Raw genomic sequence first — 25,930 nt, 5'->3', positions numbered from 1 at the left:
ACTTTCTGACAGTCCAACTTCCTCTAATCTGGATCACTCAAGATGTTTTCAACTCTAATTTTTGCCAGCCATAGCCACATGGTGAATGATGATGGGACTTGTAATCAAAAACATCTGGTTACCCTGGACATGCTAGTCCAGCATGTTGTGGATAAGTATAGGTATAATCTTTATTGTCATTGTACTTAAATACAACGAAATTGGTTAACAAATTGGATAACAATTCCTGGAGATGATGATCCTTTGGCCTAATCTATAAAGGCTCTTTTTAGCTTCAAACAAATGATATGGTATATAGTTCAGTGGTGAAATGTACATTCTGCATAAAGGAAGTCCTAGTTCCAAACCCTGTATCCCCAATTAAAAAGATCACATTGCAAGCGATGGAGCTGTAGCTGCCAAAATCGAGAATAAACTCTGTAATCCTGGGTTAGATAGAGAAATGGTCTGACCCAACAATTTTTTTTATAGTAGTAATCATGGAAACCTTTATTTCCTGTTAGCAATACTCACTGTTACATGAAAATAACTTGTAGGGATTTGTTATGTATGATGAAGAATTCTTGCATCACATGAGTTGACTTCTTGAAACTTCTTGTGCTTTCTTAGAAAACAACAGCTTAGAAGGCATTGCTGTCAGTCACCTGTTGGCAAAATTATCAGGTCTTGCTTTCTAGAGAATTTGCCAGCATTGCATATGTGCCCTGATTCTCCAGGGAACATAGTGGAAATTGGCTATTGTTGGTCAACAGCACCTCAGCATCCTGTGAAAACACCTGACACTTACAAAGCAGGCCAGGTGTTCTATTCATCTTTTATTTTCTCCTGTGATAGATGTTTCTTTTAGATATGGCAATAATCAATCAAAGGAATGTGTTCCATAGTGTATGGATTGACTCTGATCTGATTCGAATCAGTAATTCAAGTGGATAGCTCAGGCTGATTGGTGATTTAAATTGACTGGCTTGATTCAATGTGGTGAATCCACTTGTCTATCAGAATCAGATTGAATTGATTCATATCCATTCAGTTCAGTAGGAGTGACAGAGCTAATCTGGAAAACTGACTCAGTTCAGGGATAGAAATTATGTTTACTAACTGTTTATTTCAGGAGGATAAGTGTGAATCCCAGTAAAAAGCAAATAAGGAATGAAAAAAGACTAGTAGAATTTCTAATAAAAATGGCCAACTTTTTACTAAGCTCAAGCTTATATCATATTAATTCTCTTTTTTCTTTGAATTTTGTAATACATTGAATTCACTGATATCCCTCTATTTTTGTAGTGGCAGGGCTACTTGTAGGTAAAAAAGAGAAGGTCTCAATTGTCCTCTTGAATCTCACCAGCTCAAGGTTGACTCAGCCTTCCATTCTTCCAAGTTCATTAAATGAGGACCCAGATTGTTGGAGGTGATATGCTGACTTTGTAAACCATTCAGAAAAGTCTGTAAAGCACTATGAAGCAATATACTAGTCTAAGTGCTGTTGGTATTGCTCTTCTAGAAGTCCTTTGGTCCCACTTTCCTGTCCTGATAGGGTCTGCTCACTTTTTACTTCCTCCTTATCTCCAGAAAATTATTGAGATCAATAGTGAGTTAAATAGTAGTTCCTCCGACTTTATTCATTACTAGCTGTAATCGGCCACACGTTGCTGTGGTCCAGTCTGGTTAAATGGAAAAGAAAGAAAAGAGAAAGTGCAAGTTTCTAATATGTTTAATTTCACAATGCTTGTGGGTATACAATATTTTTTTGTTGTTCCATTGTCTGTGCAGATATAGAGATTGTCTGGTTTGCCGACTATAGAACACGCAACATATAATTGTCCATGTGAGAAACAATTTTCAATTGCTGGAAAGACATTGGACTGGGCACATTTACCAACAGCATGTGAAGAAAGAAACATTCCCAGGGTGGTTCCCTCCAGGCAGGGTCATGCTGTTGCCAGCAGCAGCAAGGTTCATGAGGGTCTTGCTCACTTGGTGGGCCCTGCCACTTGCAGCACCAGCCACGGCTCCCCCAGCAGAGGCGGCCCCCACATGGAAGTGAGCCACGGTGGCCCCTGCAAGAGCCACCACAGAGGATGCTCCGCAGGCCCCGGCCTGGCACCTTCCATGCTCCCCGTGACAGGCAACCTCCAGAAGAACAGGATGGATGGGGCTCCTCTGGACATGGGCAGGGGGACCCCAGTGTGGGAGGGAGGCAGGGGGTGTCCCTGGTGGGCATAGTGGGGTGGCAGGTGGGTGCTGCTGTTGGTCAGACCTCAGGGCTGCTGGGTGAGAGGAGGTGGCTGTTGTCCCCTGAGGAGCAGGAGGAGGAGGAGGAGGGTGATGCAGGTCCCCTGGTGATACAGACGTGAGGCAGCCTTCGCCAGCCGGGGTCCCAACCAGAGACATTGTCACCACTGCAGCCGCCACCTCATGGGGCACCCAGAGGCCGCCCCAGTCCCACGACACCTCAGGCTGACACCGCCGCCCCAGCCGCCCCATCGGAGTCGCCTTGGTGAGGCCGTAGCTGACTCACTGTGAGTGGGTGGAGAGCATGTGCGGCAGGCTGGGTTGAGGAGAAGGTCCGCCTCCACCTCCTCTGGAGCTCAGCTGGGCTGGGCGGGTAGAGGCCGGTTTAAGGGTGGGGGGAGGTGGCTGAGGGATTGCGCAGGCACTGCCTCACTTCAGACAGCAAAGGCCCGGTGGGAGGGAAGAGAGGGGAGGGGGAGGCCGAAGGGCTTTGGCTCCCCTTGGCGGAAATGGCCGAAGCTCATTGGAGGAGTGGCGGAAAGGGGAAAGGGTGCGGCCGCAGCCCAGCCATACATGTAAAGGGACCATTGGGACGAAGCTGGAGAGAAGCCAAACTGTTCCAAATATACTATACTCACAAAATGAACACTATGGTAAATGCCACAGCTCAATTCTAACGCAATGTCACATGAAATAATTAAATCAAAATGAAAATAAATCTAAATCTATGAAAATTCAATATAACAATGCAATCAGAAACATTGAAATGGAATCATGAAATATTTAGTATAACATGTGCTGCTTTTACATCCAACAGATGGCAATAGTTTGCAAAAAAGCATGTTTTTACCTGTCACAGGTGTGACATCTATATAATATAGGTATATAAAAACACGAGCGTATTCGAATGCAACGTTGTGTCATAATTTCAAAGCAATCGGTGAAGAACTTTAGGAGATTTCAGATTTTGAACAAATGAAAATTTACATTTTTATTTGGATAATTATCCAGTAACACAAACGTAAAGCTTTTTAAAATATAAGAAATAGTATAGAACCATCTTCTAGGTTTATAGCATGAGTTGTAAGACTACTGTCTTCCTTCCTTTGGGAATAGATCAATCTCACAAGCATTAAATAAAATGTCTTTTCTTTAAAAAAAAAAAAAAGAAGAACCTCTTGAGAGAATATGAGCCTTTCTTGTCTTGCTTAAATAGTCATAAATAAAATATTTGGTAGTGTAAAAAAATAAAAAGGAATATCTGTGAATTGTCTCTAAATACCACAGTTGGCTTCTTACTATGTTACAGAGCTCCTGATTACAACCTTGCTCAAATGAACTGTATTACTAACTGTATTACTAATGTGGGCAGCTTCCTGCCCGCACCCTCTTATCTTAAGGGAATTCCTAAGAGATCCGTAAAGTGGGCATACATAAGTGCACCAGCGTGCCTACCATCCCTGTCCTAATGTCCCCATTTTTTGTACTCATTTACTTTGTTCATGTCCATGTTTAAACTTATACCTGTTATCTTGTACATGTTTTACAAAATAAACTAATAAATAAATGCTAAATTGCCATAAATCATAAGACTGGGAGTTCTAGTCCTGCCTTAGTTATAGCAATAGCAATAGCAATAGCAGTTAGACTTATATACCGCTTCATAGGGCTTTCAGCCCTCTCTAAGCGGTTTACAGAGTCAGCATATTGCCCCCACAGTCTGGGTCCTCATTTCACCCACCTTGGAAGGATGGAAGGCTGAGTCCACTGTTCCCTCTAAGGTGCGCGGCTGCACGGCCGCGCACCTTGCAAGAAAACCCCGTGCAGCAGTTTCTATCTGCTGCGCAGAGATTTCTATAAAGGAAACGTGTGGAAGTCCTTTGCAGGCGGCTACAACTGGATCCGGCAGTGCTGTTGCCTGTTGGAGGAGGAGGAGGCGAACCAGCCTGCCACCACCAGCCACTGCCAGCCCCACTGCCCTTCCCGCCCCCTTCCCAACCCCACAGTCCAGTGGTCGCAGCAGAAACAGCCCCGGGTCTCTGCTGCCACTCCCCGCATTTTCTGGATGGGGATCCCTTGGAGAGGGGATTCCTTCCTGCGAGACCCCATCCAGAAAATGCGGGGAGCAGCAGCGGAGACCCGGGGCTGTTTCTGCTGTGTCCGCTGTACTGTGGGGCTGAGAAGGGGGCGGGAAGAGCGGCGGGGCTGGTGGTGGCCCACGGTGGCAGGCTGGTTCACCTCTTCCTCCTCCAACAGCACTGCCGGATTTCCGCCCAACGCTGTGGGGGTGCCAGTGGGAGCTTTGGCGGCTTCACCTCAGCCGCAGCGCTGGGCAGCAAATGTGTTGGTGCTGTTGGAGGAGGAGGAGGAGGAGGCAGCAATAGCACCTGAGGACAGGACAAGAAGCAATAGAAACTTGTCAGAAGGAAACTCAAGCTGGAAATAAGGAGAAATCTGACAGTAAGAACAATTAAAATCAATGGAATCTTAATTCATTTGCTACAGGTTTTCAAAAGACTGGACGGCCATTTGTCTCAGATGATATAAAGATTCCTGCCTTGGACAAGGGGCTGGACTAGAAGACCTCAAGTATCCCTTCTGATTCTATGATTTTAAAAACCACAAGCTTTTTACAGCTCGCTTGCAACTTTACCAAATTTAATGCAGCCATTTCCTTTTGTTATTAAATGGGTATTGCTAGTTCAATGCACATGCGCTCCACTTTTAAGATGCTGAAAAAATCCCCATGACCTGCAACAAAATTCATTCTTCCACTCTTATCTTGCCCTAACTTCTGATAGGTTCCTGAAATATAGATCTATAAAATTTAGTGAAAATATTTCTATCTATTTTAATACAGACTCGTAAAACAGATTGGGACAAATGACATTAGTGCTCTGGGATAATAGCAGATTTACACTATTTGGATTTTCAGATAAAAGGTATCTTTTGGGCTAAGTTCTAACAATGTAGTTCTCTAATGTAACTATGAAACAGTCCAAATATATAATTCCCCTCAGTTAGGAATTCTGGGAGTTGAAGTCCACAAGTCTTAAAGCTGTCACGTTTGAAGACCCCTGGGGTTTTTTTCCCTAAAGGGTTAGGGGTGCAAGTGTCTTGTAACAACAGCTTTAAGACTTGCGTGCTTCAAATGCCAGACTTTCTGAGCCAACATTTTGGTTGCCAAGCAGGAGCATTGTTAAGTGATACTGATATTATATAACACTTTTAATTAAGCGGGTACCTTGAATAAACATAACTTTGAGTTTCAAATAATACTGGTTTTGTTGTTGTCTTAGGTGACATCTGTGAAAAAAATTCAGGTGCTCAGGCATGAAAATATGCTGCTCAAACACTATACTTTTCTGCTCACAGTGAAAAAAAATTAGAGGGAACATTGGCTGAGTCAACCTTGAGCCGGTGAGTTTAGAACCGCTGAACTGCAGATAACAGTCAGCTGAAGTGGCCTGCAGTACTGCACCCTAACCACTGTGCCACCTCGGCTCTTGCTATAGAAGCCTGCTGGGTGACTTTGGGCCAGTCAATTTCTCTCAGTCCAACTCACCTCACAGGGTTGTTGTAGTAGGGGAAAATAGGAGGAGGAAGGAGTATTATGATTGTTTGTCCTCTTGAATTATTCATAAACTAATAAAGGCAGGATATAAAATAATTAAACAAATGAGTTCATTGGAGTTGGCAGCTAATAAATTTAAATGCATAAACAAAGTAGAGGTTGTGGCCATCAAAGTCGAAATAGTGGTCAAGTTGGTTCAGCACATACACAAAACAGACAGCACTTCAATCAAACCATTATGGGCCACCATCTTGATTATCCCCAAACTAGGAGATGTTGTTTAATTGATGAAGATCTCTCTAAGGAACTCTTCTGCAAAGAAATTCCAAGTTCCATAACTGCTACAAAGGTACAAAACAAAGTTAACTGTATTATTTTCTTTCATTAAAGCAGTCAATTTAGCTACTTGGAAACTGCTTCTGAACTTTGTGCTTGTGATGTAAAAAAAAATAAAGCTTTGACTTTGGGTTTTGCTGATTAGATAAGTTTGTTGTTAAAGAAAGTTGCTAGTCTATAACTGTAAAATGTTGAAGTATATGTAATAACATCTTTCCACTGTGTTAAAGAGTTTTCTTTCTTTTTCTCCTTTTCCTTTACACCTTCATTTTACTCCCCTACTTTCCTTTAATTTTCATTTTTCTTTGTATTTTATATTTTGATAAACCAATAAAAAATTAAATACTGCAAAGGTACAATAACTTGTCCGATAGAAAAAAAATAGCAGAGCAATACTCTAAGTGTATTAGAGACAATAAATCAGTCTTAAATGCTCACAATCAAATAAAGAACAATTGATATTTTTAGCTGAATTGTTTTATCCATTCCCAAGAGACAAACATATTTCCTGAAGCAAAAGCCTGTTCCTTAATTTCTTGGATTGATTTAACTTCCTGGCAATTGTGATTTTGTTAAGAGGGTCAGACCTCAATCTTTAAGTGCTGGCTTCAATTTTTTCCAGGATAAATACTTTTTTGTCTTCTTGGGAGAAAAGGAGAGTTATCTTCCTGACTATATGCTAAATCTCCCCTCAAGAAAATTCTTCTTGTGTTAAAAATAGTATGCACTCACCTCTTGGTAAAAGAAGAAAGGAGAGGAATAAATTACAACCAGTTGTAATTTTACTTAATCAGTCTGAAAGGTTATGTTAGAGCTATGGTGTATTTGTCATATCAATGCAATCCATACTATTGATTGTTGACAAATTTTTGGTCGTCTTGGCATATTTCCCACAGATGTAGGGTCTACTTTTTAAAAAAATCAACCAATGATTGATATGATTCTTTGAGTTGATTCATTGGTTGTGACAGGAATTGACTGACTGGCAGCTTGTTGCCAAACTCTGAACTCATGGGCTGAGAAAGTGTGACTGACATTTAGATTAGTCTTTATGCCTAGACCAGGACTAGAACTTCCAGTCTCCTGGTTTCTAGCTTGGCGCCTTAACACTAAACCAAACTGGAATTTGGAACCAAACTCTCTATTAGTTTTCAACAAGTGTTAACCATATTTGCAAATGTGCAATCATAAGGGACTTTGAAATGGGACCTTGGAGATGCAGATTTCCCATCCTTAATTTATTAACTAATTCAACCTGAAAAACACATTGGGAATCTGCTTTAACAATCAAGTTAACAATTTTGCCCTTTCTGATGGTGCAAAAAAAATAATAGAGAAAAGGATCTCCAGTACAGCTGTTCTGCTTTTTTGAGATTATCAATATTAGTTAAGCTAAAAGTTATCATTGAGCAATGATGATTCTACTCATAAAAGCTCTCCAAGATGAAAGGTTTTTAGATGGTCCCACAGTTCATGTAAGATTCAGTCATTTTTATTAATACAGACAGTCAATCCAGCAGCCACTGAAAGTAAAGGAGATGATCAGACTCTATGGAAGGATTATAAAATAATATCAGCTAACATGTCATAAGATTTTCATATTCCAGGCATGCCTTCAACTAAAACACTGCTTTGGATGATATGTATATATCATGTGTGTACGCATGTTGACAAAATCTTCTAAAAATTACACCTAATAAAAGTGAAATATATGGTGATATTAAATATTATCAACACAGAGTACCGATTGTTAAGGACTCTATTCATCAGAAATTCCACTTCAATGAACATTGGCTGTGGCAGCTCTCAGGAGAACCTTATCTTGATTTATGAAGCTATTCTGTGCCTTTAGCTTTTCAAGTTGTTTGCATTAAGTCATAAGTCATTCTTTCACCCAGTAGCTCAATCAACTCTGATAGCTGTCAGAAGGGGAAACACAAGAGAACCTTGAACCTTCCTCACACCCAGCTGGGAGATTTTGAAATCTAGATAAGGGCAATTTCCTCTCTGCTTTCTAAGTATAGTTAAAGACAGTCACACTCACTTTTACTGGTTGCATTACTGCTGGGTTGGGAATGTGTGAAACAGAGTGGCAAAAATGCGCTTGGATTTTGGGAAACAAATACTAATTGCAAAAGTAATCTGAATGCCCTTTAAGATTCAGAAATGGGGTGTTGAATGTTGCAGTCATTGCTTCTAGTTTGTAAAATCCAATGATGGACATGAGATTGGTGGTAGATATTCTAATATACTGTGGATGGATACCTTATAAAGCATAAGCCTCTCTGCATATGTCATGTGTAAGATGCTATCCTATGATTATCAATACATTTCTTTTTTAGAGATTTTTTTCGTGCACATCCTTCACTCTTTTTCAATCTTGAAATAGTAAAAATTCCAGAGATCCTACTATGTAGAATTTCTGTAACATCTAGCTTAAATATATGACAATCTTTATTTAGCTGGCAAAAAGTTAAGCTCATATTTCTTTAAAACTCCACAGGATATTGAACATGCATGTATATCTAACAGATTACAATGGAATTTTAACTCTGTTTAAATTTGGAAGGCTAAGATCAATGTTTAAAAATGTGACTGGTAATCCAAGAAAGTTAATATTAAGAAGGTTGGAGGGCTATTAGTTAATCTCCTGGCCATAAATGAAGAGCAATTTCTTCACTGCTGACTTGATACATATTCATTAGTAAGTAAATACTGCTATTAATAACAGATCTGAATAGCTTACAAAATTTGGCTCATCATGTACAAAATTAATTTACAGGTTCATGATTATCATCAGTATTTTCTCTGGTCCACTGGCCCTCTTGAAGGTGATTCCTGGCCTATATTCTTGGGATACACGTCAAAAATACAAGGCATTAAAAAAAAACAACCCTCAGAGTTTGCCCTGTATAGGTTGCAGTTATAAAAATGCACAACAAATGGGCAAAAAACCCCCAAAACATTTCCTCTTTCTGATGAAACCAAGTGAAACTTTCTTAGGATTTGTTCTTTCTCGAAAATCTTTTCTTGCCTCCTCTGCTGTTGCAGAACATATCTACTATTGGAAGAAATGTCCATCTGGGTTCAGTTGCAACTGAGAAGAAAGATACTGGAAACATGAAAGCCCTTTGGAAAGATGGTTTAATGGTGGACAGGACCACATGGTTTGAGGTCCTGGGCAATTGAGCACATGGGTGTGTGAAAATGAGAGAGAGATTTATACTGTCTCTTGGGCCCCGCCTTGGAGCTTCCTCTTCCTGTGTTAAGAAATGTATTCTGATTGGTTGTCAGACTCCCATGGGGCCATGCAGGGGAAACTTCGTAGGTTATCTTGGGTCCCAGGCTTGGTTGAATCTTGCTGGGTGATGTAATAAAGGGGTTTGGGCAATTCCTATTATGGCTTAATGGCTTTGCCATTGGTTTGGACTTTGACTGAGGGCTAATCCTATCACCTAATCAAAAAGGCTAATCAAGTTGAAGGCCTTTTGTCTTGTTGATAGGATGGCCCAGTCTTTCTGGGGCTATTAACAAAGGTGGGCGCTGCTTTCCAATAACATGTTTCTCCTTTTCTCACCCAGGGAGGTATAATATTCTGCCTTTTTAATATATCCTGGAATATTTCATTAATCTAGGAGAGGGGTGAGTGCTAGCTTCCTACGCTACCATTCCAGTGGAAAAGTTTTGCATTTCAGCTTGAGAGGTGATAAGCAGCTCTTGTACATCATCCCCATCACCATGGAGCAGGGAGCTGAGAGGTTTGAAGAACTGAAATGTCACTTTTGTATATTCACCTGGATTCTGGAATAGAGAAACAACTAGATATTTTTTTTATTCCTGAAAGACAGTATTTCTTCAATAAGTCAGCCCTAATTGCCTGCAGGGTGTTTGGCTTTTGTTTTGTTTTTTTTTCCTTCAGACTTGACAAGTTGTTCTCCTGAGTAGGGAATAAAATGTAATTGCTCTTGGCCATATAGACCAAACTATGTATTACATTGGCATGTGTGTGTGTTGTGTTGTGTTTTATGAATAAGGCTCTACACAGGGAGGTGGGAGGTTAAAAGTTCACACCTTCTTACTGAAAGGATCATGAGAAATGAGTGCCTCTAAGTCGCCCAAGAAAGCAGTTTAAAACATTTGCTGGAGGACAAAGAAAAACAAGCTAAAAACCGACTCCCAGTGGTTGGAAATCCCAAATCAATCATTAAAAAAATTATATGGCCCTGTAAATATTATCTTTCATGAAGATTATGAATGGTATTATTAGATATCAATACTGTTGCTTAATCATGCAAACTGGCAGGATTTTGTCCAAATATTCCCCTTTGGTTGCTAATGACTGTGATAACATTTAAGCTTTATCAGGATTGCAGGAAACTCGACTTAAACGTAGTGATTAATTTTTATTAAAGTAGGACAGGACCCAAGGCAACTAACCTTTAAATTAAGGTGTCATAACACATAGCATTATTAGTGAGTGCCAACTATGAACCATATTTAATACAAAGGACATTATATTCTGCCTGGATGACGCTTGGAAACATATGATGGTGTGAGCAGAGAATTTTGCACAGCTAAAGGTGTGAACTCTCAATTCTCCAGCAGCTGATACTGTAGGTGCAAGTTTAATGCCAGTTTATATAATTTTGGATTTTGCAACCAACCCACCAACACAGTATTCAAAATCACTCTTCTCCCAGTCTCATAAAAATTGAAAATTTGCAGAAAAAAATGGTTAAAATGTATATTGCATAAATGGATGAATAAATAATGTAGAAAAATGTGTTAGGGAAATATTTGCAGAAATTATGTACATCAGATAAAACTCTCTCTCTCTTTCTCTCTCTCTCTCTCTCTCTCTCTCTCTCTGTGTGTGTTGTGTGTGTGTGTGTGTGTGTGTGTGTGTGTATAGAAGTATCTGTAGGTAAAAAGGTAAAGGTTCCCCTCACACATATGTGCTTTTCGTTCCTGATTCTAGGAGGCAGTGCTTATCTCCGTTTCTAAGCCGAAGAGCCAGTGCTGTCTGAACATGTCTCAATGGTCATGTGGCCAGAATGACTAAATGCCAAATGCACAAAGAAGGCTGTTATCTTCCCACCAAATGTGGTTCCTATTTTTCTACTTGCATTTTTACATGCGTTCTTACTGCTAAGTTGGCAGAAGCTAGGACAAGTAATGGGAGCTAGGGATTCAAACCGCCGAACTACCCACCTTTCTGATTGGCAAGTTTTTTAAAGATGAATTTTATACCCCATCCCAGTTCTCAGGATTAATGACCTCAACTTTGCAAAAATGAGAAACTGAGAAAAAACAAACCAAATTGAATCACTCCTTGTAACTTGTTTAGAAACACATATTATCTCTCGGGACAATTTATAGCCAATGTCATCATCACTATATGAGCCATTGGTAACCATATTTTTTATCTGCTTAATCCCTTTTTTACATCCATCTAAATGGGAAGCCTACACTAAATTCTTTTAACCGAGTGTTTTGTTAAAAAAACATGCTTTGCACTCCAGCTTCTACTAAGAAACAGAGGAAAAAGTTACTAGCCACTGATAAGTTTTCAACCAAGAAAATGATAGATTCTGCTTCATATGAAGCCAGATTTCTTGTTCATGTGTTTATCTTCATAAATAATCCAAAATAATACGAAACCTGCTTTTGGTTGACTAAGTAGGGGATTAAAAATTTGCTCAGTTTCTCACTAGTTTATATCTTATGAAGAAGAGTTAATTTAAGTTCTCAATAGTACAATTGCATATTTTTTCTAGTAAAGGTAGTCTTTGACATGCAACCATTCATTTAGTGATTATTTGAAGTTATAACAGCATTGAAAAAAATTGAATTCCAACCAGTCTTGGCACCATTGCAGCATTCTAATGGTCACATGATCAAAATTCAGTTGCTTGACTGCTGGCCTGTATTTATGATGGTTGCAGCATGCTGGCATCAAGTCATTGCCATTTGGGACCTTCCCAGATGGCTTCCAACAAGCAAAGTCAATGTGGGATGCTGGATTTGCTTAACAACTGAGTGATTCACTTAACTTTGCATGATTTACTTAACAACTATGGCAAAACAGATTATAAAACTGGGCCCAACTCACAACCACCATCTTATTTAGCATTGGAAATTCAGATCCCAAATTGAGGGCTACCTATATCTCCTGGTAATTAATATCTAGGCCTTGTAATTAAAATTAACTTAGAAGGGCGCAGAGCTAGTACCATGACAATGTTTCAGAATTTCCCTCAGAATCACCACAGAATGCTGCCGATATAGAAAGCTGTCAAGACAGGAACCATGACATTATGAAATCTCTTCATAATACATATAAAAACTGGGGGCTGCCATATTACTTTTGGGGGGGGGGGGCTCATTTGCAGACATCCCTATGCCGGTGCCTCATTTCCATGCAATAGAAATGGAATATTTACATTATAGCAATAGCAATAACAGTTATATACCGCTTCATAGGGCTTTCAGCCCTCTCTAAGCAGTTTACAGTCAGCATATTGCCCCCACAGTCTGGGTCCTCATTTCACCCATCTCGGAAGGATGGAAGGCTGCGTCAACCTTGAGCCGGTGAGATTTGAACCGCTGAACTGCAGATAGCAGTCAGCTGAAGTGGCCTGCAGTACTGCACCCTAACCACTGCGCCACCTCGGCTCTGGAATGTAAATTGAATTTAGCTCCCATTTTGCGGACAACAAAGGCCCAGGATGTCATTCAAAGGATGGGTTCTGTCCACAACAGATAAATAAGCATGAAAGAAAGTGAAATAAAATTATATTTGGAAAAGCAGTGTAAAGAAAACTAATTTTATGAAATTGTACAGGAACAGACCAGTTTAATCCTTTTGATGGCCTTGTGAAGGATTGACTTTAAAATGTCTTTCTCTGAAGGCTGGTCAGAAATATATATATCGATAGTCAGACAGACAGAAAAAGATGTGAAATGCTGGAGAAACAAAAGTGCTGAAAGATATTAGATGCCCACATTCCAACTTCCCATTTGTAATTGATTGCTAAAACATTTCCACCATTTTCTCCTGAGTACAATGAAAAACTATGTAAAGTGATACTTCTGGCTTGGAATAGCTTGGAAACACCAGGGAATTTTTACTTCCACCTACTCCCTCCCTCAAGGTTGTCTAGAAAGTTCAGCTACCTTTTCTTATCATAAAAAAATGAAGAGAGAAAGATTAATCAAATAAAGGAAAGATTCCCTTGCCTCTATTTTCTTTGCCTCTTTCTTGAGAAAGAAAATATTTAAGACTGTTCTTGCTGGAGGGAACTTCATGAGATTTAAGTACAGCATTTTCTTACCACTGCCTTCCCCAACTTGGTGCCCTTCAGGGATAAGGTAAAGATAAAATCTGGCTTGATTGCTTATGGGCATAGCCATGGAAGTTTCATGGAAACAATACTAAAATACATTGTCATTGACTTCTTCCTGGACTTGTTAAAAACTTTCTTTTCTGCAAGATCCAATCCAAGTTGGTCACCAGGACCAGAGATTTAGTTTGAGATTATCTGATGGTGTTCCCAAAAAATCATATTGTGTGTTTCATTAGCTTTTAAAAATTAGTCAACAGAATTGCAAACAGAAATATAGCTAAGCAATCTCTAGATACTGTGGGCTGGGATTTTTAAGTTCTCCAGAAGTTTGGAGACAACTAACTTATTGTGGATGTTATATTTACAATCCATAAAGCTGGAGAGTCAAACTTTATATTAATTTCAGACCAGTTTGAAAAACTTTAAAAAATGAATAGAAAATCTAAGTAGGGAGAAAGAATACAGGAAAGAGAAAGTAGGAGCAAATCAGAGAAATCAAGAAAGGAAAAGGAAGGAAGGAAGGAAGGAAGGAAGGAAGGAAGGAAAGACCAATGGAATAGGTCACCCAGTCAAATTTCAATTAATACTTCTTTTTAGCTTTAGTTGATGCTGATATGTGAGTTATGATAGACTCTTCTTGAGTTAAAATTATCCTCAACAGGTAGTTAATGCCTTCTTGGGAACCAAAATGAAATATAAACTTCAAAACTATTTGGAAGTATATCCTTCATATGTGGTGTTATTTTCTCTTTCTGAAAAAGAAAGAATGGAAAAAAGCAAATGTTCAAATATCTGAATAGAGCACCATGATTGATATTGTATTGAAACTAACTATGGCCTTATTTTAAAGCAAAGATTGCTTCTGTTTAAAGAGGACTTCTTGTTGCAATGTCTTGTTTTATACTCAAACAGAGAAGCTCCATGAATCAGATAATAGTACAGGCTAGAAAGTTGCCAAAAATAGTTGCTGGGTTCAGATTTCCAGTGGTGATGGGGCAACATAATAATTGTGAAAAAGATAAAGTCATGTCTCTTTCAAATGAGACTTGACATGATCATATTCAGTTAACTTTATTGCCAAAAAATAAAAATGGTTTGCTATTATCATCTTGAGGGGTATCTTTTCAATTTTCCATTGTAGTCTATATAACAGGTATTCCCATCTAAGTAGTACTAACTAGATCAGGATCAGCCAAATCTGATTAGGTAATGCTATCTAGCTGAGTAATATCTCTGATGTAAGATCATAAAAGAGAATGTGCAACAGATTTAACCTCTTTTTTTATAGAGGTGGCGCAGTGATTAAATGCAGAACTGCAGGCTACTTCAGCTGACTGCAGTTCTGCAGTTCAGCGGTTCTAATCTCACTGGCTCAAGGTTGACTCAGCCTTCCATCCTTCCGAGGTGGGTGAAATGAGGACCCAGACTGTGGGGGCGATATGCTGACTCTGTAAACCGAAAGCCCTATGAAGCAGTATATAAGTCTAGCTGCTATTGCTATTGCTATTGCTAATTGTTTGGAAAAATGGTGCTTATGTACTTCGCATTTAGTATATAAATTTCTGAATTCTTGGTATATGTAACAGTACTGTTACAAGTACAAAAGATAAACTTATTATTAACATGTCAGAACATGTTTACACACATACTCTTTCCATCTCATTCAATAATTCTAATTCAGTATTGTCCATAAACAGAATTTATTGGAGCATCTGAAAATTTTTAAAGTTCTAATATACAAGTTGATAATTTACAGTGAAATATGAACATTTTGCATTTAGAACAATAACTATGGTTAATGGACTCAGGCTTGGAGGATAAGTTTAAAATAAAATATCACACTCCATATTCAGGTTTGAACAGGATACTGAATTTAAACCATTTACAAAAGTTGTACATATGGAATCATAGTTTTAGTGTAATCTTGATTGATGAATTGTGTAATCTAGTCACTTTGAACTTCTAGTCACTTTTTGCACAACAATTTATGTATCCATTAAGCATAATCTTAATGATTCAATAAAACAATATGATTTAGTTTTTTATCACCTTGTTAATATATGCTTCAATTCTCTTCCTATAAAACCACAATTGCCTTAAAATCAAGGGATTATTAAATTTAAAAAATTAGAGTGATTACCAAGTTCTACTTGAAATGAAATTATCAGCAGCATTTGAATTTTGCTGCATTTTTATTCCTCAACACAGGAGAATCTGTTTGCAGTCAGAATCTGTATAACAAATCCGTGGTGCAGAGCAACTATGATTGAATGATTCTGGCATAAAAGAAAACATCAGCTTGCTTAAAAATAGCAATGCTAGCTAAGAAAATAAGAACCAAAGGTGGTGAGATGTCATTCATTCAGTTTAGTGAAGAGATAGAAGTTATTAAGCAGGAAAGGTCCAGCTTTATATGGCAGGTTTGGGAATTTTAAAAAAAGCAGCAGGTTTCAAGTGAAGACTTATTAGGAAATATATCTGTGCGCCTTGCAAATTCCTTATAAATAAGTATGTTGAGGTCACACTTGGAATACCGTGTCTAGTTTTAAGAACTATATATCATTGTACAGAATATTGCAGAGCTGGAAAAGAAGCAAAAACATACAAACAAAATATGAGGTAAGATTCTATTGCTAAGGAACTGTCAGAAGGTGCCTAAATTGGAATATTTGTGAAATTGATATAGTATCGTGTTGACAGAGTGGGGAATATCAATGTTTTTTTGCTGTCTCTCCTAATAATAATGTGTGAGACATCCAATTTAGGCAGTTGGCAAGTCCATTCGTTTTTCGAGGCAGGATGGATTTGAACAAGGTTGAGGATTGCATTAAGGGTTATCACTACTAGCAGATTGTTCACAAATGCAATGAAGTTGTTGTTTCATTGCCAGGCCATATTCAGCTAAAAAGCAACTCAGTTTTAGTATGGAATGGAGAGAAGGCCTTTTAAAAAAAAAACCTTTACCTCAGATAGCAGACTATTATGGAGTGGCACTACTCCTAAGAATACCAACATGGATTCCACCGTCCTCTTGGAAGTGTAGTCGTATGATATTGTATGATATCTAAAAGATAATTAGTACCCTGTTTCCCTTAAAATAAGAGCTCCCCAGATAATAAATCCAATTGGGCTTTTGAGCACATGCACTGAAATAAGCCCTCCTTGAAAATATTGAAATACAGCATCAGCCATGAGGTGACCATGCTCACTATATCTTACATCTCAAAAATAATACCTTCCCGAAAATAAGGCCAAGTGCTTATTTTGGGGGTCAAAAGAAAATAAGACCCTGTCTTATTTTCAGGGAAACAAGATATGTGTCTTTTTGGGGGGAGGGGCGGAGACTTGGGGTCAGTTTGCTATTGCCTTCTTCATAGGGGAGAAAAAGCAATGGGCCCAAGGTAACCCAGTTGCAGCTGTACTTAAGACGGAACTAGAATTTTTGTTGTCCTAGTTTCTAATTTAGTGCCTTTCCAAATCTTGGAAAACCTGGTAGGTTACCATGGTGGAAGGGAAGACACAATAAAGACCTATCACCTTCTGCATCCACTTGATTTCCAATACAGGAGATTGCTTGATGTAAATGTTATTGAATGTCCTATAACTGGACACTTTTCACAAAGATACTGGGAAATGGTTTATGTAGAAAGAAGGTCAAGGATGAGACTATTTCTGAATCATTTATCATGTGCTTAAAATTTAGGTATTCATACAGAGTTAGCACAGTTCAGCTACCTGTCCAAGCTGCCGAGAATTACAGGGAGTTGTGAGGCTATTATTCTAGAAAAAAGGGTATAAATTGAAGCCGAAGTTTCCTATTGCAGGTGGGTCCTTGATTTATGACTGTCACTTAGCAATCATTCAAAGATCAGAAATATCTACCTGGATGGTACTTATGACATGGATTGAAAGTTCTGACCATCACCATCCAGTGGTCACTTGACTGCACTTTGGATGCTTGCCCACCACACCATATGTACAGACATGCAGGTAGTTCTCGACTTACAACAATTCATTTAGTGACTGTTTGAAGTTACAACAGCACTGAAAAAAATAATTCATCACATTTACAAACATTGCAGAATCTCGATGCTCACATGACTAAAATTCAGATGCTTGGCAACTGAATCATATTTATGACATTTGTAGTGTCCTGGGATCATGTCATCACTTTTTGTAACCTTCTGACAAACATTCAATGGGCAAGCCAGATTCATTCAATAACTGTGGCAAGAAAGACTGTAATATGGGACAAAATGCATATAAGAAATGTGTTGTTTAAGAACAGAAATTTGGGGCTCCATTGCGGCGTAAGTTAAGGTCTATCTGTATTAGTGGTTGGTTGCAGGCGGTACGACTCGGTACACGTGTACTGATGCCTGCCGGAAGCAGCCAAGACCGTACCGGAACAGTGCTGTGGAGGGCCTGCCCACCCGCCTTCCTTCCTTACCTGTATTTGAAGGAAATGAGCCATCTGCACACATGCCCGTAGTGTACGGTGCCTCTGCGATGCTCCACCGAGCAGCTAGAGTGTCACAGGCAGTGGGTGTGCCTGCGTGCGCAGCACCACATGCCCATGGTGCATGCCCAGGTCCCAAAGCATGAGCCAAGGTGGCGCAGTGGTTAAATGCAGCACTGCAGGCTATTTCAGCTGACTGTAGTTCTGCAGTTCAGCTGTTCAAATCTCACCGGCTCAGGGTTGACTCAGCCTTCCGTCCTTCTGAGGTGGGTAAAATGAGGACCCGGATTGTTGTTGGGGACGATATGCTGACTCTGTAAACCGCTTAGAGAGGGCTGAAAGCCCTATGAAGCGGTATATAAGTCTAACTGCTATTGCTAACTGCTATAAAGCAGCATGACAGTTGCAATGGGAGCCGAAACCCACCACTGATCTATATGCAGCATCCTGCAGTCGTAGGACTGTGATTTACAAATATTTGCTGAAAACTAGCATTTACTTCCTGTTTCCAGCAAAATTTGCCCACAGCAAACAATGGATTCATTTAATAACAGTGGTGGTCACTTAATGATTGTGCTGATCATTTTACAACTGCAACATTCACTTATTAAACACCACAAATAAGGTCATAAAATCAGGTTGGTTACATGCCCAATCTGCTTTACAACTATCACAAGTTATAACCATGCTGGGTGGGAGGACTAGTTGTAGGATAAATGGGAGGTGACATATAGATATATATTCTTGGGCCTAGAATGATTCCTGTAACATATTTTTTGAGGTGTGCCTGAAAGGGCGCTCAACCATGTGGGATTGAGGTGCCATGTTGATTTTTTTTTTAAAAAAAATAGAATTTATTTTTATTTTCAAAACAAACACAGCACATAAAATCTTCCTTTTTTAAATACTGTAGAAAGTGTATCAGTTGGTTACAAAAGGTTTTCGTGCATCTCTTCCACAGTCATCAAGCATAATTCATATTAGCTCAAGTATTTTAACTCAGATATTTATACATGTTACCCTTATACCTCCATTTTTATTTGACTATAATTATTTAAACGTCCTTCATCATAAAATACAGCAAGATTTAATACATAACCACATACTGGCATTTCATTTAATATTTCCCATAACACTGAATCCTTATGTCCTATTCTAGCTAAACATCCGAGCCGGGGTGGCGCAGTGGTTAGGGTGCAGTACTGCAGGCCACTTCAGCTGACTGTTATCTGCAGTTCAGCGGTTCTAATCTCACTGGCTCAAGGTTGACTCAGCCTTCCATCCTTCCGAGGTGGGTGAAATGAGGACCCAGACTGTGAGGGCGATATGCTGACTCTGTAAACCGCTTAGAGAGGGCTGAAAGCCCTATGAAGCGGTATATAAGTCTAACTGCTATTGCTATCCGTAATATTTAATAACAAACTTTTCTAATCCTCCTTTCCAAATCACTGTTTGCAATTTTCATCCAGTTTCTTTATATTTTACACATACATACATACATACCTACATACATACCTACATACATATATGTTGTCATCATTATCCCTCCTTTATTTAACTATATCCTGTATCATAACATTTTCCCCCTAATAATCAAAACTTAACTGTATCTAACTTAGTTCTTTTTTATTAACCTTTGTATATAATCCAAAAGGATTTCTAATCTTTCTTTCATGGGTACCATTCAATATTCATATCCAATTATTACTTATTGTAACACTACACATTGTATACATTATTATCATTATCAATTATTTATTTAACTATATCTATTATCACTAAATTTCACTAAGATTAACTAGTTTTAAATTATACACTTCCATCTATCAACCTGTATCTTTCCAATAACATGTTGACTTTTTGACTGCCATCTTCCCTTACCCTGTGTTCTTCTCCTTCCTTTGCTCTGCTACTTTAGTCATTAAGTTTTCTTTTTTTTTGCATGAGCACATAAGAATAAAACAATGGCAAAAATAAAGAAATTGTCCACTTTTATTAAAATAAAGTTCACCTCGTTTATATTCCTGAAAACAAACTCAGCATTATTCCTGGCTTAGTGTATTATATTTAACCCCAGAAAAATCTATACGATTTTTGAAGAAACTAATTTAAAAGAAATGAGGCTTCACAGGGGGAAGAGACATCTTTTTAAATGCATTAGCCAGACAGGAAAGGCTTTCAACTTCAGCTTTGTAAGGCATCTGTTTTTCCTTCTCCCAGTTTCGGAGAACATTGTAGGGTATTACCTAATTTTCCTGAACATGGAAGTTAAAGGTCCTTTGCCACAATGGACTTAGAAAAAAATATAGTATCATTATGAAAGAAGAGTTATGTAATATTTTGGAAAGAGACCCACCCAATTAAAAAAAATGTTTTAAATTTGACTAGAGCAGTGTAGTCAGCAACCATGGAGCATGTGGCTCTTTCAACCCTTTGCTGCAACTCCCTGTCCCTGATCAGTAAAAGAAAAAAGAATGCCACACTAGGAGAAGACTCTATGGTGGGGGAACTGGACTTCCAGTTAGTAAAATGAAAAAGGGCACCGTGCTAGAAGGAAACTCTATGGTGGGAGAACCGGATTTCCAGTCGGCTCCAGAATTGAACAGGAAGCTTCCGGTTAAGACCTTTGTGGCTCATTGAGTGTTTAAGGTTGCGGATTCCTGGGTTAGAGCTACAGATACTAGGCCTCACCTGAGGTTTTACTTAAATACTAGGACAGCAACAAGTCAGAAAAACTGAGGTTGTAATGTTTTTAAGGTGCAAATAATCAAGACCACACATTAAGCTCCAGTTAAGATTTATTGCTCAATACACAAATCAGTTAATGTCAGCACTAAATTGGCATTAAACAAGAGACAACTGAATTCAAGAAAGCTGGACCTGGATCACATAAGGATTCCAGACTGATACCTCTCTTGACTGTTCCACTAGGCACTGCCTTTTTTTTTCCTCCTACACTTTTCTTGGATTTTACTGCACTGAAAAATGTCAGAAGTCACTATCCCCTCTTCCTTTCTTCCTTTCCTTCACACTTTTCTTTTTCCTCCTTTATCATTCTTGATTTTCATTTCTATCTGTATTTTATCTCATAATAAATGTTAATAAAACTTTGGAAGAAAAAAGATAGGGGAAGAGGTTTATATTAGAAGCCAGTATGCAAGAATGGAACTAGTCAAATTATAGAGGAGTTCAATATCTCACTTCACAAACTAAATTCCTGTAAGCAGTGATGGGATTAAAATAATTTAACAACCAGTTCTCTGCTTAATGATTTCTTCCAACAACCAGTTCACCAAACTGCTCAGAAAGTTAACAACCAGTTTTCCCAAAGTGGTGCGAACTGGCTTAATTCCATCACTTTCTGTAAGTAGAAATAAGGTCAGGAAGTAATCTAATTACCTTGGCATGGGATAATTAAGAAAAAAAATACTAGAAAAAAAGAGGAGTTTAGTAACAGAACCATTTCAGGTTGAAAATAGTTAGAATTCTCTAACTCTGCCAATAACTCTCTGGAATTCTTTCTGGAAACTTTTCTAACTTACATATAGGGTGAGTTTGCTTTGGATGATTTCAACATCCAAACCATAATTTTCTGCTTCCTTACCCACTAGGTGACTGGAACGTGACAATCTGGGCAGTAGCTGAGAATAGATAAGATTGTGATTTATAAGGAAAGATTTATAAATAACTTGATGACTTAACTGATAACTTTCACAAAATCTCTTTCCAGGAGATGGGCGGTCTTATACGGGTAGTGCTCAATTTACAAACATTTATTTAGTGACTGATCAAAAGTTATAATGACACTAAAAAGACTGATTTATGATCATTCCCCCACAGTCACATGATCAAAATTTGGATACTTGGCAACTGGCATGTATTTACAATGGTTGCAGTGTTCTGGTTTCATATGCTTGCATTTGCAATCTTTACATCTGACAAAGTCAATGGGGAAAGCCAGATTTACAGAATACAAAATAACAGAGTTAGAAGGGACCTTGGAGGTCTTCTAATCCAATCCCCTGCCTAGGCAGGAAACCCTACACTACTTCAGACAAATGGCAAAATCTTAAAAATTTCCAGTGTGGGAGCATTCACAACTTCTGGAGGCAAGTTATTCCACTGATTAATTGTTCTAACTGTCAGGAAATTTTTCCTTAGTTCTAGGTTGCTTCTTTCCTTTACTAGTTTCCACCCATTGCTTCTTGTCCTACACTCAGGTGCCTTGAATAATTGACTCCCTCTTCTTTGTGGCAGCCCTTGAGATATTGGAACACTGCTATCATGTCTTCCCTGGTTCTTCTTTTCATTTAACTAGACACACCCAGTTCCTGCAACCGTTCTTCATATGTTTTAGCCTCCAGTCTCCTAATCATCTTTGTTGCTCTTCTCTGCACTCTTTCTAGAGTCTCCACATCTTTTTTACATTGTGGTGACCAAAACTGGATGCAATGTTCCAAGTGTGGCCTTACCAAGGCATTATAAAATTGTATTAATACTTCACATAATCTTGATTCTATCCAACACACAGAACTGTGTTGGCTTTTTTGGCAGCTGCTGCACACTGCTGGCTCATATTTAAATGATTGTCCACTAGGACTCTAAGATCCCGCTCACAGTTATTACTATTGAGTGAGGTACCACATATAGTGTACCTGTGCATTTTGGTTTTTGCTTAACAACCACATGTTTCATTTAAAAACTATAACAATAAAGGTCATAAAACTGGGCATGACTCACTTAAAAGCTGTTTTGTTTAGCAATGGAATTTCTGTTCCCAATTGTAGTTGTAAGTAGATTAATACTTTTAAATTTGATAAACAAATATATAAAAAATTCGTGCACAAAATGAAAAATTCAGGGAGAAAAGCATTAAGGATCTCTATATATCCATAACTGGGGGAAAAAAATCAAAGTTATATATATATATTTTCTCATGGAAAAAAACAAAAAACTCATCTTTTAAAAAACTTCCCTGAATTGTACATCTTACTGTGTTGTGCAGGGTGAGATAATCAGCGGGAAGCCTGCTGCTTTGTTTTTTCTTTTCACCCTGGCTTGCTTTAATGAGTTGATTTTCACTTATTTCCCTGAACATAATTTTAGTGAAACTGAAATCACATCACCCTCCAATGGGTTTTTCAAAGATCTTCGCAATCCCAAGGGCTCTTACTGCTTAGCATGATCTATGTAATAGTTTTGGCAGCTTTCGACATCATCAGTTAAGAGGCAGCTCCAGAAAGTCCAAACTCCCAAACAGTCTTGTAGCCAAGCAAAATACTACAGACTGTAAAAAGCCAAATCTAAACATAATTATATAGCTGAAGTTGGGGTTTGGAAAAGAGATCCTTGCCAACCCTTCTATGGTTCCAAACCCACAGATTCTTGCCACTTACTATTTCTATTCTATACCAGCCTACTATTTTCTGCTTGACTGCTGAAAAGAAGTTGCTATACAATTTATTTTCCAGGCTGTATTTATTGTCATCCAATCGCAATCAACATATGCTGGGCCCAGCTCTATGTGCTGAAGGGTTTTCGATCAAGGAAAACACTTTTTCCATGTTTATTGGCTACGGCCTTGTGTATCACCCTGTGTGTTTAGCTTTATTACTTGGGATGGGTGGGTGGCAACAAAGATAGTTAGAGAGAAATATGATAGACGATGATGATCAGCATCACTGGATTTGGCTGAGATGCATGGTCTTGAGCCTGCTAAGTCTTTTTTCATTGTGGTCGCTCATTGTTTATTGTTCTCCAAGTGAAGAAGCAACACCCTCAGGTTTTCTTCTCTCTTTCTGGTGGTGGTGACAGGAATTGTGTCCAGAGGGATAAATCAAGATATTGTTCAGGAGAATGGAGAGAAGACTTTCCTCCATTAAAGGCATCTAGCTCAGATCCTGTGGTAGAATATAGTCTGGATTCCCAGCAGGGGAAAAAATGCATTCCAGAATGAGCAAAAGATAGCAAAGGATAGGTTGAGTGGGAGGAGGAGAAGTAAGAAGGCTCCTTCATAAAAGGTCCCAGAGTATATCTTTAATGGTGAAAAATAGTCTGTTTCAGTTTGGCAAAATTTTTATCTATACATAGCACTAGCACTTATATACCGCTTCACAGTGTTTTACATCCAGCTCTAAGCAGTTTACAGAGTCAGCCTATTGCCCCCAACAATTTGGCCCCTCATGTTACGCACCTCAAAAGGATGGAAGGCTGAGTCAACCTTGAGCCTATGGGACTTGAACTGCCAAACTGCTGTCAATCCATAGCAGAAGTAGTCTGCGGTACTGCACTCTAACCACTGTGCCCCCATGGCTCACAATGAGGAAGAATGAAGGAAACTGCTTAGAAGAACTTCAGCTTGGGTGAGGTTCTTTTCTCTTTTTTTGGCTTTTTTATGTAGCCTGTCAGATTCGTTCCATCCAAAATATCTGAAGATCATGATGTGTTTCAAAATTAGTAGGATCCTCATGGTGCTATCTCTCAGAGCAAGTCCTGAATTTGGGGGAGCTATATTGTTATATTCACATTTGCTTTAGGGCTTTCCTGTCCATGGATGAAGGTGTTTGCAAACTAAGCAAGTACTGCATGCATTTTGCTGCTTAGATTAGAATCTAAGGTGGTAGATTTTGGTTTATCAGCCTGGGTCTTTTAAAGTAATATCTACTACCATCAGGGTGAGTACAAGTTGTCATTCTGACAGGTAACAGGGAGGGAAGGAAAGGGAATGGAAGGAACAGAAAGGAAAAAAATGTAGAAGCACAGTTTTAGATCTAATCCTAGCAAAGTTTTGGTGACTATGAATCACCTGGGTTTGGGAAAAATGAGTCCATGAGTCCAATTTACAAAACTAAAAGGAGTAGATGACTTAATACTATATAGTATTGTATGTATTGTACAATACTATAGTATTGTAATACTATATAGTATTGTGTATGTATATATATAGAAAGGATTGCCAAGGAAAGAGACTTAACAAGGAGAACAGCCTGGGCAGGATTACATTATGTTGCAAAGACTTGACAATATTGGAAGGCTTTGTTATAATTAAAATTAGCTACAATTTTAAAACAGAATTACCCAGTTTTGGTTTGGATTTGTAAATGAATATATTTCCAGGGGAGCTGAACTTCTGCTTTGGCAGAAACTTAATGCAGGAAGAACTACATGCACAGGTGGGATTTTAGATAACCCCCTTTTTTTTTAAAAAAAAAAATGCCCTTAATGATTGGCCTGAAGTCACTCAGCCAGCTTCCAAGCCTAAGGCAGGACTAGAATTCACAGTCTCCTGGTGATTGCTATGTAACCTGATGTCTTAACTACTTCTTGAAAAACCTCCCATGATGGAGCTCTCAGTTATCAGGAGGCAGGCTGCACCAATGCTTAATAGCTTTTGATATTGTCAGAAAATTCCTCCTTATTTTAAGTTTGCGCTGTCTCTTTAAAGCTTTTATCTATTGGTTATACAGATTAACAGAGTTGGAAGGGACCTGGTAGGTCATCTAGTTCAGTTTCCATCCATTATTCCTTGTCTGGCCTTCAGGAGCTTTGGAAAATAGCTTGACCCCCCTTCTCTCTCTGGCAGCCTCTCAAATATTGGAACACTGCCTCCCCTAGTCCTTCTCTTCAGTAGACTATCTATGCCCAGTTCCTACAACCGTTCATTGTATATTTTAGCCACCAGTCCCCTCATCATCTTCATTGCTCTTCTCTGCACTCTTTCTAGAGTCTCAATGTCCTTTTTGGGGGGTTCTTGTCTTATTCTCATGCTGTGGAGAATAGGTCCTCCACCCTATGACAACCTATATTGAAAAACTACTATTGCATCCCTCGTTAGCCTTCTAGGCTAAACAATAAAACATGTTTCAGTAATAATTAAGCAAATACTAATGTATCCCATTAAATTAACATTTTTTTTCATTTTTATTCATTTGATTATTGAGAGGCAACCACTTCCTTTCTCATCAAATTCCCACCAATGGTTAA

This window comes from Thamnophis elegans, chromosome Z, assembly GCF_009769535.1.
Source record: "Thamnophis elegans isolate rThaEle1 chromosome Z, rThaEle1.pri, whole genome shotgun sequence".
NCBI classification, from domain to species: domain Eukaryota; kingdom Metazoa; phylum Chordata; class Lepidosauria; order Squamata; family Colubridae; genus Thamnophis; species Thamnophis elegans.
The sequence above is the reverse complement of the archived record's forward strand: the minus strand, read 5'-3'. Positions refer to the sequence as shown.